This window comes from Notolabrus celidotus, chromosome 1 (assembly GCF_009762535.1).
Source record: "Notolabrus celidotus isolate fNotCel1 chromosome 1, fNotCel1.pri, whole genome shotgun sequence".
NCBI lineage: Eukaryota > Metazoa > Chordata > Actinopteri > Labriformes > Labridae > Notolabrus > Notolabrus celidotus.
In genome coordinates this window covers 25656438-25673103 of record NC_048272.1, presented here as the reverse complement: position 1 = coordinate 25673103, position 16666 = coordinate 25656438, and the positions used below count along the sequence as shown (strand labels likewise).

General features: G+C 41.6%; 1 protein-coding gene across 3 annotated transcripts in view; it reads left to right on the top strand.

The window, feature by feature from the left end:
• The window catches only part of prickle2b (prickle homolog 2b), a 113432-nt gene that overhangs the window by 34631 nt on the left and 62135 nt on the right, over positions 1 to 16666 (top strand). Inside the window, exon 1 of one of the 3 annotated variants that reach the window (XM_034689652.1) lies at positions 10046 to 10329. The exons of the other annotated variants lie outside the window; for them this stretch is intronic. The gene's annotated coding sequence lies outside the window, so the exon portion shown is untranslated. Of the gene's footprint in view, positions 1 to 10045; positions 10330 to 16666 lie in introns of those variants that run through there. 3 annotated transcript variants of the gene reach the window in all.

The following is a 16666-nucleotide window of genomic DNA, read 5'->3' as shown; positions in this document are numbered from 1 at the left end:
TTTACTTTACACAAATGGAGACGATGCTGGCATTAATTTTGCAGCAATTTAGTTAGCAACAAAGCAAACGTTGTTGAATCAGGAGTTCAGTCTGAACAAAAATGGTTGCAAACCTATCGTCCTTAAGCCATACCACAGCTAAAATTCTGCAAATGAATACATAAAAGTTATTCATTTTGCATAGTAATAGCAGCAAACGATAACCCTTTTCAGTTTTCTCAATGGTCCGGTTAATACATCTTAAACACATCATTTGAAGTCACCTCTGGATAAATTCAAACTACCCAACCGTCTTAAAGTTCTGATGAACAGCTGAGAGGCAAACACAGTCTTGATGACAAGTGTTTGTGTGCAGTCTTCTTGATGGGGTACAATCATGGAGTGATAGGTCGTTAGTGGTTACTGTCTCATTTTCCGTTTAATTTCCCCAGCTTAAACCCCCACTGAACCCCACAGCTCATCCTCAAACAGTGTCTGCATTATGCATGGAGCAGAAAGTGTATCATAGTAGATATGAAATATGCATGAGCCCCTCCTGGTCCCCTCATTCCTTCCCCCCCAACGGAAGGAATCGTTTTGTGTTGTCTGATTTTGTTAGGAGCTAGGATCAATGAATTGTGTGTGTGTGTGTGTGTGTGTGTGTGTGTGTGTGTGTGTGTGTGTGTGTGTGTGTGTGTGTGTGTGTGTGTGTGTGTGTGTGTGTGTGCGTGAGTGTGCGCGCGTGTGTGCATGTGTGCACGCCTGGGTGGTTGCATGTGTTTTTTTCTTGAAATGGCAACAGAAATGAAAAAAAGAATAAAAGGTTTGCGGAGATGATTGTGTTGACGGTGAGGGGTACAGGATGAAAGAGTGAGGAGAAAATGGATATGGACTCAAAGGTCGGTGTAAAATTTAAAAGAAGGATGAAGAAACCAAAGAGTGAAGTAAGAGGAAAGAGAGAGAGGAAACAAGGGTGAGAGATCATCAAACAGAAGGAGACTCTTCTGGGGACTGTCAATAAAAGCAATATCTGCTGATTGATTGTGTCACTGTGTCACACAGTTCTGATCCCTGGAGACCCTTGTGTGTGTGTAGAAGAGTGGGGTGGGGGAATCAGGGCCTCAGCTGTTGTCAGAACAGGGGGCCACGCGCCTGTTTTGGAAACAATCCAGCAATCCCATATTGCTGCATTCACCACAAAGGGAGCGCCTCCATTTTGTGGGATTTTTTTTCTGTTCCACCCTGTTCTCAATTTACGACTGTATTTGTGTGGGCGCTCAAGAAAGCGAGGCCATGGCTTTTTAATGAGACTGGAGAGCAAAGTGTGTGTTGTGTGTGTTGGTTTTGGAGTGTTACTCTTGGAGCTGGTTGTTGAGGGGGGTTTTCCACTAGATTTCCCCCCTCTCTGCTTTGAGGTGGGAACAGACTCATTGTTAGGATTTGCATGGCATGAGACATTCAGCCACAGTTCATCAATGTGGCTGCTGTGATAAACAAAGGCAGCATCTCACCCACGCAGCTCCTCAGCTGTACACGCTCACAAATACACACGACCTGACACACGTGTACACACTGTGCAAAGAAGACACAAGAAGAAGTCTTTTATGTTGAAATTTAAAGAAAATCTGTTTAGAAATTGTGGTTTGATCAGGAGTACTGGCTGGAACAAGATTCCAACGTCACTCCGACATTTTCAGGAAAACGGTGACTATGTGTGTATCATCAAAGCACGCTCGCACACACAGTTATGACCCCACACACAGATGATCCACACAGGTCAGAGTTTGATAAGGTCACGGCCTAATCAGACGTGGCTAGGTTAGTAGGTGTGTCTGGTTTCATGATACATCTCTGTCTGAGATGAGACAGGGTGTTTTATTCCCAACATGAAAAGTTGCTGCAGATGGACTGTCTGCAGTCACAGCCCGTGGTTAATTACTCAGCTAAGTGTGTGTGTGTGTGTGTGTGTGTGTGTGTGTGTGTGTGTGTGTGTGTGTGTGTGTGTGTGTGTGTGTGTGTGTGTGTGTGTGTCTTTAGGACCCCAACTGGGAAGTTCTCTTTGGTAAAGGATGATCTGATGATCCTGGCTTGAGTCCTATTTATCAAGATATTGACCAAGATATTGTCATTTATTTTGTGCATTGAATAAACTGTCCACTCAACAAAGAGACCATTGATACTCATTAAGTTTCTGATTTAAAAAAACCTTTATAGGATATTTCCACATCAAAAAGACTACAACCACGTAAAAGGTCCACACAACACAGATGAAATCTTCTGAAATATAAATACAATATAAACAGAATTAGAAAAAAGCTTTGATTAGTTAGTATCCTTGAATGTCATAGAAAACTGAACTCTGCTTGGGTCATGTTTTGGAATATGACAATAGAAGGATTGGTTAAATTAATCGTTCAATTGATTTGAAAATAAAGCAATAAATGTCTTTTTAAAATGTATTATGTGAGTGAAAGCAAGCATTTGGAAATTACTAAAGTCCTAAAGTCCTCTTTTATAAGTCGTTGCATTTCCAGTAAAACAAAACAAAACAAAAAAAGAATCAATCCAGAAGAAGATTTAAGTGTTTTGCAGTTCTTTCAATTTTTTTTTTTTTTGTGAGTCATTGTGAAATATGTACGGCTCTGTTGTGAGATCATCTGCAAAAATAAAGAAAGGGACTCATGCAGTACATATGTATGAGTCCAGATGAAAGACATTGGCCCATCAGCAAATAATGTGCCAATGCATGATGTCAGTTCAGTCAGACAACTCACGTTTACTTAATAAGTTTATTGCAGCATACAGTATTGTGTTTGGCGTGTGGGCTCCGAATTTCATTACTCCTCGTAGATTATTTAAATGCAGACATTAGGAGCAATGAGATAGGACTAACCCCTCGGAGCCCGCAGGTGGAAGCCGGGGAGGAGGTGGGGACAAACTTCACACAGCACTGAGCAGAACAGCAGGAGCACTGCAAGCAGAGGCAGAGACAGGGAGGCTTCCCGTTTAAATAGACCGCCGAATGAGGATGTTGAGATCAGCTGATGGAGAGGTGGTGACGTGTCAGTATGATGAGCGCGGCTCGAGTTGTCTGCCTGAACTAGCTTGCAGGCGGCGCTCCATTTGCCATTGTTAATTCTGCACATCCATTTAATACTGGTATGCTACCTATATGTTTATGATGGAAGTTAAACTCCATCTCTAAAAACATTAGCATCATGAAGCTTTCTTTGCCTTCAGTCCCAATCAGATTTTTTAATATTGACCATCTGATGAAACAAGTCCTGATCTGATACTTGTATTTGTCTGCATAAAAGAGCTGTACATCTTTTTCTTTTGTTCACCAAAATAACTACAGTAAACAAATTAACTAAAAGATGTCTTAAGCCTATTCCATTTGACGTAGTCCAGCCAGCATTGTTACAAAACTCACGTATAATCTGTTTTATATGCTCTGCTGTATGAGATCAACAAAACTGGTGTGCATGCAATAAAACATGCAATAAAACATGACATCCATTCTCAGTATGTCATTATATCGTCTGCAAAGAAGCTTTTGCACACTTCATCCGTCATGCTCATAAAAAAATGCACTTATAATGACAAAGTTATTGCAGTGGATCTTTACAGCTGAGCAGACAGCTGTGGTGTTTGCTTCGTTTTAATCTGCTGACGGTCTTCCTGTTGTGGTTTGACTGACAGCTCTGAAAGCCACAGGGAAAAGGTTATTAGCTGCTGTGTACTCTGCTGGATGAGGACCGGGCAGTTAATGTTGACACAGTGACTAACAGGGGAGACTATGAAAGTGTATGTGGGAGTGTGTGTGAGAATGTGTGGGGAATAAATGTGTGTCCATGTGGGTGTGTTGCTGTGATGGTTTGTGTCTGCAATTCCCCAGAGATTCAAGATCCATTAAGGGAATGACCGGCACAAGAAAAGGAGAAAAAATAGGACTAAAAGGTGCAGGAAAAACAATACACTTAATGAAGTAAATGGCCTCTTGATGAAACTGTAGGTGTGTTAGTGCAGTGATGCTTTTTAACAGGAATGCTCATAAGCTTTGTTTGTTTGAGAGAAACAGCTGGGCATTGTGAAATCCAAGCCTTCCTCTAAGTAGAAGGATTTGCCCTAAATAGCTCTCTGAGGATGTTACTAATTCCTGCATGACTTGTCGCCTCTGTCTGGAGTTATATTGTCTGTTGAGTTATCATCAAATTTGTAGAAAGTATCTCATCTCTTTTGCTCTCTCTTTTGTCTGTATATACCCCCTTCTTTCCTTCCTTCCTTTTGCCTTTTAACTTTTCCATTCCTCCTACCTCCATTCCTCTTCTAAGTCCACATGAAGCACAAACGGATCGGGAACAGCTGTGAAAATTATTCCAGCTAATAAGGTCCAATCTTGGCTTCTCAGTTGGTTGCGGTGCAATGCTTCAGGCTGTGTTTGTCATGAAAAGGCACCCTGCTTTGAAAATAACCTTATAGTTTGTAGTGTTGCTCCGTTTGTGAGTGTGTGTGCGAGTGTGTGTGTCTGTGCAGGGTAACCCATATGCAATGGATACGACTTCTTCTTCGAACAGGCTGACTGCCAGGCCATGGAGAAGAGAAGGGCGGGTGCACACTCCCTCTTCTTCTCTTCTCATCCCTCTCTATTTCAGTCTCTTGAACTCTCTCCCGGACACACACTCCATTTATTCTCCTCTCTCCCAACTCATCGCTCTTTGTTTTCATTCTGCTTCAAACAAAAGGCCCCAAACACTTCAATATGTCTCGTACTCTTTTCCTCTCTTCCTTTATTTTTTAATCCCCCCTCATCTTCCTTTCTCATTCCATATCATTCTTGGCTTGTGGTTTTTGGGCTTCACCGCTCCTCTCATCACTTTTCATCACACTGTCTGAGAGAGAAGCGCTGCAGAGCTAATAAGCTGAGAGTACTGACAGCCAGAAACCATGAGATGATGAGTTCACTGCTGAGCTGTGCGGACAACCCGGGTCACAAGACAAATTCCTGGCCTCTTTGTGGCTACATGTGATAAGCATGGCCTTGGAAAGTGTCTAGACCAAAAACACCCCAGAAAGTTCCCTGATTTTATGAAGCAAATATTTCAGACACAAGACAGCTGGGTTTTAAACTTATTTAGAAGATTGTTTTTACCTTTTCCTCTGAGATAATGTATTTACATTTATTCGGAGAAGGGTGTGTGGCTCAGTTAATTGTAGATAATGTTCTGTGTTACCTGTAGTCAGCCAACACAACTTTTTTAGAATATAATAACTTTATAGGCGACATAGTTGCAGCTTTACTTGCGCAACAAAGCTTTCTTTCTGTTTCCAGCTTGTTCTTTCTTGCTCAGTAAGACTGCCAAAGGAACCTGATTCACACAGGTAGGCATGGCAACTGATCATTTTTGTACATTCTTTTTTTTGTACTTTTTTTCTCTACATTTGCATAGAAACCTTCAAACACAGTCTTCTACTATGTATGGAGACATGATGCATTATTTTTCAGTTAATTCTCAGGTTGATTTAGGGTGTGTGGTGCATTATGTCTCATGCATGCATTAAATAACTGAACATCTATAGAAAATGATGATGCATGTATCCAGAATGAGCTGTCTGCTGCTGTGCTTTGGGACCCTTCCTTTAAAACAATCAACTTGTATTCTTGTCATGTTTCCGTCCGCCTCAGCACCGCTCCCTGCATGACTCTCTGTTCTGCTTCCTCTCTCTTTGTGTGACTGTGTGATTGATGATAACTTCATTTGTTCCTGAAGGGAAGAGGGGGATGAGTACATGACTTATCCTTTCTGTTTTTGGATAGATGGAGGGGAAAAAAGGGGGGAAAAGGGGTGTTCCTATTTTTCCCTTCCTCTTCCTGGACGCACCTCAGGCCCTCTTCATGCTCGCCTTGTTTTAAGCAGTGACGGATGATCTCATTTTGTAAAAGCATTAGGTCGGTCGTTAGGAAAGTGAGGTGTGAGGGGGTTTTGCTGCAGGAGAACTCTTGCATGCCAGTCAGGTGGAGTCCCTTTTTTCATTTCTGTTCTTTTCTTCAGTAAAAATGGGACCAATTGTGGCTGGCACAGCAGGGTGACTCTTAGCATATTTTAGGCATGATGGTTTTCTTTTGTGCCAGATTTGAGTGATGTGGACTGCAGCAGCTCAGTTTCTATGGTAGCAGGATGGAAACATGAGATGTTTGCTTGTTACTGATTTAATCTACATAAATGTAGGGAGAGATGTTGTTTTATTAGGGTTGGTAATGAGCATTGTATAAGCTCAGCTTTTCTTCTTTTCTTTTTTGTGTCTTTGTGTTTCTCTTGTGTCTCTGCTTGTGAATATTAAAATTAGGCGAATACCTGCATGTCCTCAGCAGAAACAACACAAGTCTTTGTTGTCAGGTGTGGACAGCAGCCTCCCCTACTTGGCTTCAGCCCTGCTTGTTCTCCAGAAATCCCCCCAAGATTTACAGCAGTGATTCTGGCTGGGTTACACTCCCTGAGAACAGTAGACGCACAGTGCAGGAACCACAGAAGAAGTGATGACATTCTGCCCACATCACGGCTACTGACGGTGCCAGAAACCTCAACCTCGAACTGCGGGAACATAGATCACTCTCTCCTGCATTCACTCTCTCTCTTCCTGTATTTATTTGACATATGACTGGCAGGGAGGGAAGGGGGGAACCTCCCTTCAGAGTCGGCCATTTCAATCTATGGTTAGTTTTGGATTTGGCAGCCAGAGACCCATTACAAGGTCACAGTCAACCTGGGCTGATTTAAGTTATCCCCTGCTCACTGTATGTACATAAGTCCAACTTTAACTGAAGAGAGATTTTGAAAAGTGCTCCAGCAGATGTTTCCATAGACGGCTGCCTCTGTGGATTTAGAGGAGACTGATTAACTGCTGAGGAGGGAATTCTTCACTTGTGCTCTCTGTAAACAAAAAGATCAGTCATTGTTGAAGACACGGTTCAGCATGAAAATTGAATGAATTGAAACAGGTTTTTCTCATACTAGCATCATGACAAACATATAGTATTTCAAGTTAAAGGGATATTTTCGTTTTTTTATGTTGGGTTGTATGAGGTACTTGTCAATGGTAAGTGTATTAGTCACAGGGGCATGCCAGCCAGCTCAGCCCTTTTGTTGAGAAACCCAGGAAATCAGAACGGAAGCTGAGCTTTGAACCACTACAGATAGGGTCAGGCTTATCACCTGATTTTGGTCATTTTAACAAACACCAACCAAACAACTTTTCCTTGTGTAAGTGCATGCTGTACTTGGAATTATTTGGAGCTATCTATAGTTATTTTATTAGATATCAGAGAACTGAAAGTTGGGCTGAAAGAGATTGGCTTCCATCAGAACCCAAAGTGAGTCCCATCCTCCCAGTGACCATGTGACCAGTGTTTATAGTTGAGTTAACCAAAAGTAATACTGGAGATTAGGGAGATCAATCAAGTTTTCTGGATCTGTTATATAAATAATTTTGTCATCTGCATACAGAGATACTTTATGTTAGTTATTTTCAATCTTGAGTGCTTTAATATTGTCTCGTCCACAACAGTTCGATCACCAGTGCAAACAATAAAGGCGACAATGGACACCCCTGTCTTGTTCTTCTGGCTAAGGAGAAGAAGTTAGAAGAACAAGACAGGGGTAATGACTGCTGCTTGTGTAGTTTTTTTCTGCGCAATAGTCCATTAAAACCAGAAATACACTGGAGATGATCATTTTAGTTCATTCTTGACTCTGAAAACATCCGTTCATGAAAACATGCCTCAATTCAAGAAGTTCTTAGCTTCTATAGAGCTTTTATCAAAATCACTTTGTCTCATTAAAAAGTGGATTTGTCTAATTTGCTAAGTTACTGTTGTCTAAGATTGTGATAAAGGGACGGCTGATTTTCTGCGTGTTAAAAAGTTAAAGCTTTAAAAAGTGCAAGTAAATGGACCTTGAGTGGGAAATTTTAGTATTTATTCTACACTGCTGAAAAAAATAAAGGGAAAACTTAATAAAAAATTACAATGTAACTCCAAACCAATTACACTTCTGTAATATCAACCTGTCCAGTTAGGAAGCAACACTTATTGTGAATCAATTTCACCTGCTGTTGTGCAAATGGAACAGACAACAAGTGGAAGTGAGAGACAATTAGCAAGACAACCCCTTTAAAGGAATGGTTCTGCAGGTGGAGGCCACAGACCATTTCCCTGTCCTCATCCTTTCTGTTGGATTTTTGGTCACTTTTGCATTTAACCAGTGCCCTCACCACTAGAGGTAGCATGCGGTGGTGTCTGCAACCCACAGAAGTTGCTCAGGTAGTGCCGCTCATCCAGGGTGGCACATCAATGCACGCTGTGGCAAGAAGGTTTGCTGTGTCTCCCAGCACATTGTCAAGAGCATGGAGGAGATACCAGGAGACAGGCCAGTACACCAGGAGACATGGAGGGGGCCGTAGGAGGACAACAACCCAGCAGCAGGACCGCTATCTGCTCATTTGTGCAAGGAGGAACAGGAGGAGCACTGCCAGAGCCCTACAAAATGACCTCCAGCAGGCCACTAATGTGCATGTTTCTGCTCAAACTGTGAGAAACAGACTCCATGAGGGTGGTATGAGGGCCAGATGTCCACAAGTGGGGCCTGTACTCACATCCCAACACCGTGCATGCCGATTGGCATTTGCCAAAGAACACCAGGTTTGGCAGGTTCGCCATTGGCGCCCTGTTCTCTTCACAGATGAGAGCAGGTTCACACTGAGCACATGTGACAGACGTAACAGAATCTGGAGACGCCGTGGAGAACGTTCTACTGCCTGCAACATCCTCCAGCATGACCGGTTTGGCAGTGGTCAGTGATGGTTTGGGGAGGCATATCCTTGGATGGCCGCACAGACCTCCATGTGCTAGCCAGAGGTACCCTGACTGCCATTAAGTACCAGGATGAGATCCTCAGACCCATTGTAAGACCATATGCTGGTGCAGTGGGTCCTGGGTTCCTTCTGATGCATGACAATGCCCAACCTCATGTGGCTGGAGTGTGTCAGCAGTTCTTCCATGATGAAGACCTTGATGTTATGGACTTGCCTGCCCATTCCCCAGACCTGATCCAATAGAGAACATTCGTCGTCTCATCAGGAGCATGCCCAGACATTGTAGGGAGTGCAAACAGGCACATGGCGGCCACACACACTACTGAGCCTCATTTTAAATTGTCTTGAGGAATTTCCACAGAAGTTGGATCAGCCTGTGATTTGATTTTCCACTTTGATTTTGAGTATGATTCTGAATCCAGACCTCCATGGGTTAATGATTTGGATTTCCATTGATCAGTTTTATGTTATTTGGTTCTCAACACATTCCACTTTGTAATGAATAAAGATTTTCAAATGGAATATTTCATTAATCATGATCTAGGATGGGTTGTTTAAGAGTTCCCTTTATTTTTTTGAGCAGTGTATTTAAGTTCAAGAATGAGCTGTAATGCTAAACGTTTCTCAACTATAAGCAATAATGGCGGCTTAGCCATCTCCTTCAACGCTGTGCAAAAAGTTAAGAGGAAGACTTTGGGGTTTTGTTTTGTTGATTTGTTAAAAAAATTCTGTCTCTGCCTCTTTTAATTTGTCTTGCCGTCTTTAACAACATCCATAAAAAGGTAACTCCCAAGTTCCAGATGCTAAAGCTTCTGATCATTCATAACCTTCCACATATCTTGGGATCACTTGCACTCTTAAAGAAAATATATTTAGGAGTTTCTTTATTGTTTACACAAGAAATGCTGCCTTATATGAGCTGAAATGAACAGTTTCTAAAACCTGCTTTGAGCCCTCTCAACTCTGCTTCCTTTTCCCACGTGATGTCAGCAAAGAAAACTTCAGGACATTTTAGTACATGTGGGGCAGGGGCTCTGGAAACTGCTGACTGCTGTTTGCAGGCAGTGGGCGGGGCTAGTGTTTTGAACTGTTTGCCCTCTCAGCAACCAGCCTGGTGGTCACCCCTGATTGCATTCGTCTGTTAAAAACTTTGCCATTCTCTCTCTCCCTGTTGGTCTTTAACTAACACACTGCTCTCAGCCGTATGACTTTCTGCAAGCGGGACCCTTCTTCTCCTCATCACCTCAGTCCAAGGTTTTTATTTCTTTTCCCTCTTCACTCTCTCTCCTGCAGTCGTTGATCTGAGAGAGATGAAAACAGATTTTTTCAATTAGGGGCGAGCCGTTGGAAGTGTTGCTTCGGGCTGCTGCACTGCTGCTGCTCTCTCTGCCCCCTCTGAGATCCTCCTGTCGTTTAGTGCGTCCCCCCTCCCCCTGCTATACCTCATTCCCAGCACATTCAGGGGGGAAGCGGGAAGCGGTGAGTAACTTTTAAACATTTTCATCCTTTTCATTCAGCTGCTGATTTGTTCATGCCTGCTTCTGGGGTGCTGATTGGTGGAGAAGAGTTTTGTTTGGCAGGGAGTCAAGACTTATCCCTTGGGTGGTGTAAATTCTGCATCTTGACACCTTCACTCTGGATGGCTAATCCTGTCAGTGAATGGTTAGTTTTCTTAAGGACACTGTTGACTTACTTTGACGATTTAGAATGTTTTCATTCTGGGAGTGCAGGCATACCCTGACAATTTGGGCAATCTATGGAGCGTGTGTTTCATGTCTGGCTGTGTCTCTGCTTTCGCAAGTATGAGTGTAATTTCAAGCAACAGTGCAGTGTTCATATCCGTCTCTCTGATTCTTTCAGTGAGTTACGACTGACTTGTGACAACTGAGTTAGAGCGTCACTTGAATCTTGTTGTTCCGTTCCCTCGGGTGCTGCTTTGTTGGGCTGCCAACGTTGTTGTCAGGAAGTGGGTGGCATTATCTTTAAATGGAAGCGAGAAAATGTGTGTCAGGAAAGAAAGGAGGGGAAGAGAGATGGCTTAAGTTAAATTGATAGACTGAGTTGGAAGGAGAGGGGTATAAAAAGCGATTGAACGACAGAATGGAGAAGAGGAAAAGGCAGTTGAGAGGCAGTGCCTTGTCATCTCAGCTGTTGTGATTTAAGTGGGCTGACAGCACACAAATCTCACAGCATCTCACAGCTGTGCGACATGCCTTCCCCTTCTTATTTTTAACCCTGGACACTTATATTAGTCTGCTGGGTCCCAGGCAGCGTGCAGACTATTGTCTCTGTATGTGGTTCCATGTGTTTGAGTCTGACTGTATATAACTGTATGAACACATGCCTACATATCTCAGTGCCACGAGTTTCACTTCAGGAAAATCAAAAGCTCCTTTCTCTAAATCCTGCAGTGTTTTTTGCCTCAAATCATGTCAGACCTGACAAGTTTAAGAACACTTTACATGTGTGCTGGCTGTCCAGCTTTTATTGACCGTGTGAGTGTGTCCGTAAATTGCCAGAGTGCATTCCACACAGACATGCTGCCAGCTCTGTTGATGGCACCCTTGTGTGAGAGGCTGGTTAAAGACTAGCATGGGTGATTGGATGTGTGGGGAGGTGGATAAGGAGGCTTGGATTTAGAGCACCGCAAGTTGTGCAGCTTCCTGCTTCTCCCGAGGCCCATGCTGATCATAGTGTGTCTCCACACCTGGGCTGCCAGCACCCACCCACAGCGAGTACACCCACTAAAGAAGGTCTCTGCGTTGACTGATTTAAACATGTTGCTAGGAAACATTTTGTGTTTTTGTGTGGGTAGGAAAATTAAATCATCAGTGGGATTACTTGATAAAATGGATGCGATGACAGTTGTGGAAAGACCTGCCCTCCCATCCTCATACCACTTCCTTTCAGACCTCAAGACAAACATCCCTCACTCTTAAAGTTTCTCCTGAGTTAAATCAAGGCTTTAAAATCTGCTGAGCACACTAAAGCAGAAGGGTGGTGAGCGTTTGGAGTCAGGGAGGAGAATGAAAGCGGGGCGATGAATGAATTAGGTTTTGCAAGTGGATCTTTAGTTGCTCCTCAGGCAGTAAGAGTGGCAGTTGATTCAGAAAGAGAGTACCCCCTCCCCATCCCCTCCTCCTTCTGCCAGGCCTAACTCCTGCTTCTCGTGCTGTGAACCAATCAATGTGGAGGAGCTGGCTCACAGTGGTGTATCAACTTAGAGTTGCATTGATTTGTTCCATTGATTTTAATCCTAATTACATTTCTTTTTTTTTTTTTGTAATTGTATTTTTATTTGGAAAGGGTAACAACACAAAATGTACAACACTTAGATACTTGTAATTATCCTTTTCCAGTCTTTTATATGCGTATGCATAGAAAGAAGTAGTATGTCCAGATGGCCATTCAGACCTGAAATGTTTCTGTCCTCCATTATCTTACCAGGTGAATGCATCCATTTATACTCTTGACGTTTAAACATACATATACATTAAACTTCACCTCTTCAGTCAGTAATAACCACTCATTTTCCTGCCTACATCTATTATACAAACCATTGTATATATAACTATTTACATAAGAACTGGGGAGCTTACATTACTGTTTTATTCTCTAAAGGGGGGGGGAGGGTTAATACCGTGTTAGGGGAGTCATACAAAATCTGCTCGCACTGGGGTTATAAATTGAATCCACTTATTCCAAATTTGATAAAACCTGTCCTTTTGGATCCTCAGAGAGTAAGTCAACTTCTCCATTTTAAATATTTCCAAAATGATTCCAAACCAGTCATCCACTGTGGGTGCTGCTGGTTTAAGCCATCTTCTCGTGATTGATTTTTTACTGGCTGCTAGAAGCACTTGCAGCAGTTTTGTATCACTCCTCTTTTGCAGACACAGAACATGACCCAAGTACAGAGCCTCAAAGGTCATGGGTAGTTGAGACTCAAACACCTTGCCTAATGCTCTGTGGATGTTATTCCAATATAAACTCAGTTTAGGACAGTCCCAGAATAAATGAAAATGATTTGCCTCTGTTGAGCCACATTGTCTCCAACACATCTGTCTTGTGTCCCTATATTTCTCTTGGTATGGAGTCTTAAAGTACCTGATAATATTTTTCCAGCAATGTTCTCTCCAGTCTCTGGAGTTAGTTGAAGACCACTGAAAACTGCAAATCTGCTCCCAAACCTCCACCAACAGCCCTATTCCTGCTTCCTTCTCCCATTTGTCCTTGATGTATAAGGTGTTGTCGTTTTTTGCTCTAAGGAGGGCATTGTACAGTTTAGAAATAGACTTTTTCGGTATTGAACCGAAGGCGGATCTCAAAATTTTACTGAACTCAGATTCCACCACCGACAGATCTTGAAGACCCCCATTCTGATTGAAATAATGACGCAATTGAAGGTATCTAAAGAAATCCCTCTGCTCTAGACCATATTTATCTTGAAGATTTTGAAAACTTTGTAATGTGTTCTTATTTGTAAATGAAATATATGTTGTTAGACCTTTCTTCGTCCACTCTTCAAATCTTTTATCACCTCTGTTGGGAAGAAAATCTGTATCATAGGCACACCATCTAAAACGTTTTAACATAGTCTGAATTCCACTGAAATTAACCACTTTCTGCCATACTTTTAATGTAAGGTTAATCCAGGGATTTTTCACCTCTTCCATCTTTACTGCAAGGCCTCTATCCGCCACTACGGCTTGAAGAGGAAAATTAGTAGCCAGTCCAGATTCCAATTCTTTCCATTTAGCCTTGTATTCCTCATTGCACCAGTAAAGCAGAGGAGTTAGCTGTGACGAGTAGAAATAGAATCTAAGACAAGGAAGTGAAAGTCCTCCCTTGTCTTTTCCTAATTGCAAAACGTTAAACCGAATTCTTGGTTTTTTCCCTTGCCAGATAAACCGAGAAATCCATTTGTCCCATTCTCTAAACTGGTTTTCGTTTACCTCGACTGGTAAAGTACGGAAGATGTATAAGAGCCGAGGTAGAAGATTCACCTTAACTGTGCTTATCCTTGAGTTTAAGCAAAGAAAGGGGATAAGATTCCATCGATGTATATCTGTTTTAATTTTCAAAGATAAGGGCCCATAATTTGCTTGCGATAGTTTTGAAAGGTCTTTTGTCAAAGTTATTCCTAAATACTTTAATGCCTCAGCTTCCCATTTGAGTTTATATTTATCCTGTAGATCCTTTGAGGCTGTATAGTTTAGAGTCATAACCTGTGTTTTTGATATATTAAGCTTATAGCCTGATAATTTACCAAAATCTGTCAGCAGCTTCATCAAACATTTAAATGAATCCTCCGGCTCCTCCAAGTAAACCAAGACATCATCAGCAAATAGCGCCACCTTCTGTTCAATCCCTGCGACCTTAATACCTCTCAAACTTCCGGTCTGTCTAATCAGCTGGCCCAGAGGTTCAATAAATAGGGCAAAAAGAAGGGGGGAAATGGGACAGCCTTGTCTCGTTCCTCTCTCCAAAACAAATGAGTCAGAGAGGTCCCCATTTATTTTAATTCGGGCGTTGGGTTTATCATATAAATTCTGAATTACATTAATAAATGAATTATGAAATCCGAATTTTCCTAAAACTTTATACAAAAATGTCCATCGAACTGAATCAAACGCTTTCTCCGCATCTAATCCAACTATCAAAGACTTAGTTTTGTCCTTATTTATCTGCTCCAGTATGTGTAATGTCCTTCTTATATTATCCAGAGTTTGTCTATTTTGGATGAATCCAGTCTGGTCCAAGTTAATAATATCAGGTAAGACTTTTTCCAGTCTACGAGCTAGGATAGCTGTGAATAATTTATAATCTAAATTTAAAACGCTGACAGGCCTATAGTTACCACATTCTTGTTTATCTTTATCTTCTTTGGGAATAACCGAGATAATAGCTTCCCTCCAAGAGGGTGGGATTTCTCCTTTCTGTATTACCCAGTTAAATGTGCTCAGTAGTAAAGGAGAAAGTTGGGGTTTTAAACATCTGTACCACTCTGTAGTAAACCCATCAGAGCCAGGGGACTTTCCAACCTTTAATTTAGAAATCGCCACAGCCAATTCTTGGGCTGAAACTGGTTGTGTTAGGTAATCATTTTGTGAATCGTTAAGTTTGGGAAGATTCAAGGAACTCAAAAAGTTATCAATCTGGGACTCACTGGAGGCTGGGGGTTGAGAATATAGTTCCCGGTAAAAAGTTTCGAAGGTTTCCTGTATTTTACCCACTTTGTTTTCCACTGTTTTTGTTTTGGGGTTCTTTATTTTATAAATTGTATTTTCCACTTGTTTTTTACGTAACTTGTATGCTAATAATTTGGCTGATTTACCACTAATTTCATAATGTTTTTGTTTCAAAAAAATAACATTTTTCTGGACCTCTTGCGTATATATATCATCAATTTCACTTTGTAGTTTTTTAATCTTGAGCTTAACGTCAGTGCTTATTTTATTACTGTCAGCAAGAAGTAACTGTTTTAGCTGTCCCTGTAAACCCACTAATCTTTGGCTCTTCATTTTCCTTATGTATGAGGTAATGGAGATAATTTTCCCCCTCATTACAGCCTTCAGTGCATCCCACAAAAAAACTGGTGATATATCCTCGGTATCATTAAATTCTAAATAATCTTTTATATCTCCCTTTAGCTTCTCCACTACTTTTGGGTCATTGAGTATATTTGCATTTAGTTTCCAGGTTGTTCTTTTTCTTTTCCTGTCTAAAGTAAGAGACAGAGAAATTGGGCTATGGTCTGACAGATCAATTGTACCAATGTTACAGTCCTTTATCAAGAGTTTATCTGCAATAAATACAAAAAAATAGTCTATCCTTGAGTAAACTGAGTGTGGGAAAGAGTAATGTGTATAGTCTCTACCCGTTGGATGCAGATCTCTCCAAACATCTATAATGCCCAACTCTTCCATTAACCCTCTTACTTTCCTAGTCAGAGCCCCACCATGAACAGCCACACCGGAGGAGTCCAGATCAGGGTTCAGCCTTATGTTAAAGTCACCCCCGCACACTACCACTCCCTGAGAGTTGACCATTAGGTCAAATATATGCCTATAGAATGACCATTCACTCCCTGGTGGAGCATAAACATTCAACAATGTAATCTCAGTACCTTCTATTTGCCCTGAAATTTTGACAAACCTACCATCCTCATCCTTAACCTCTGATTTATGTTCGTAATTTAACGTATTAGACATAAGAATGGCAACCCCTCTCTTGTTACCTGACTTGTGTGATGAGAAAAATACATGTCTAAACCCCATCCTGTTCAATTTTAAATGTTCAGACTTACACATGTGCGTTTCTTGGAGAAAAGCTATATGAGCCTTCTCTTTCTTTAATTTGGACAAGATTTTACTTCTCTTAATTGGATTCAGAACCCCATTCACATTAAAAGAAATAATTTTCACTAATTCACCCTGCATTTAGTTTCAACTGAGGTAAAGTGACTCCTCTTCCCCCCTAGATCCACAATAAGAGCTCCCTTAATAGCAACCATAAATAACAAACTAACAGAACTTAAGTAATGAACAACTTGAACATGGAACCTTTTATCTTTTCTCAAGACTTCAAACAGTGAAAACAGTTCACTGACCTTCCTCATCTGTGAGGGATAACCTCTATTTCCCCGCTGGGCTAGAGGGCCCTCTCCTGCGATAGCACTCATGGAAAAGTCTCTATACTTTACACCTCGACACTTTTGTTATTACACTTTAGTCGTCTAAACCAGTTCAGTTCAGTTCAGTTCTCTATAGCCATTTTTACCTGACCCAAGCTCTCTTTTATTCCTGTCATCCTC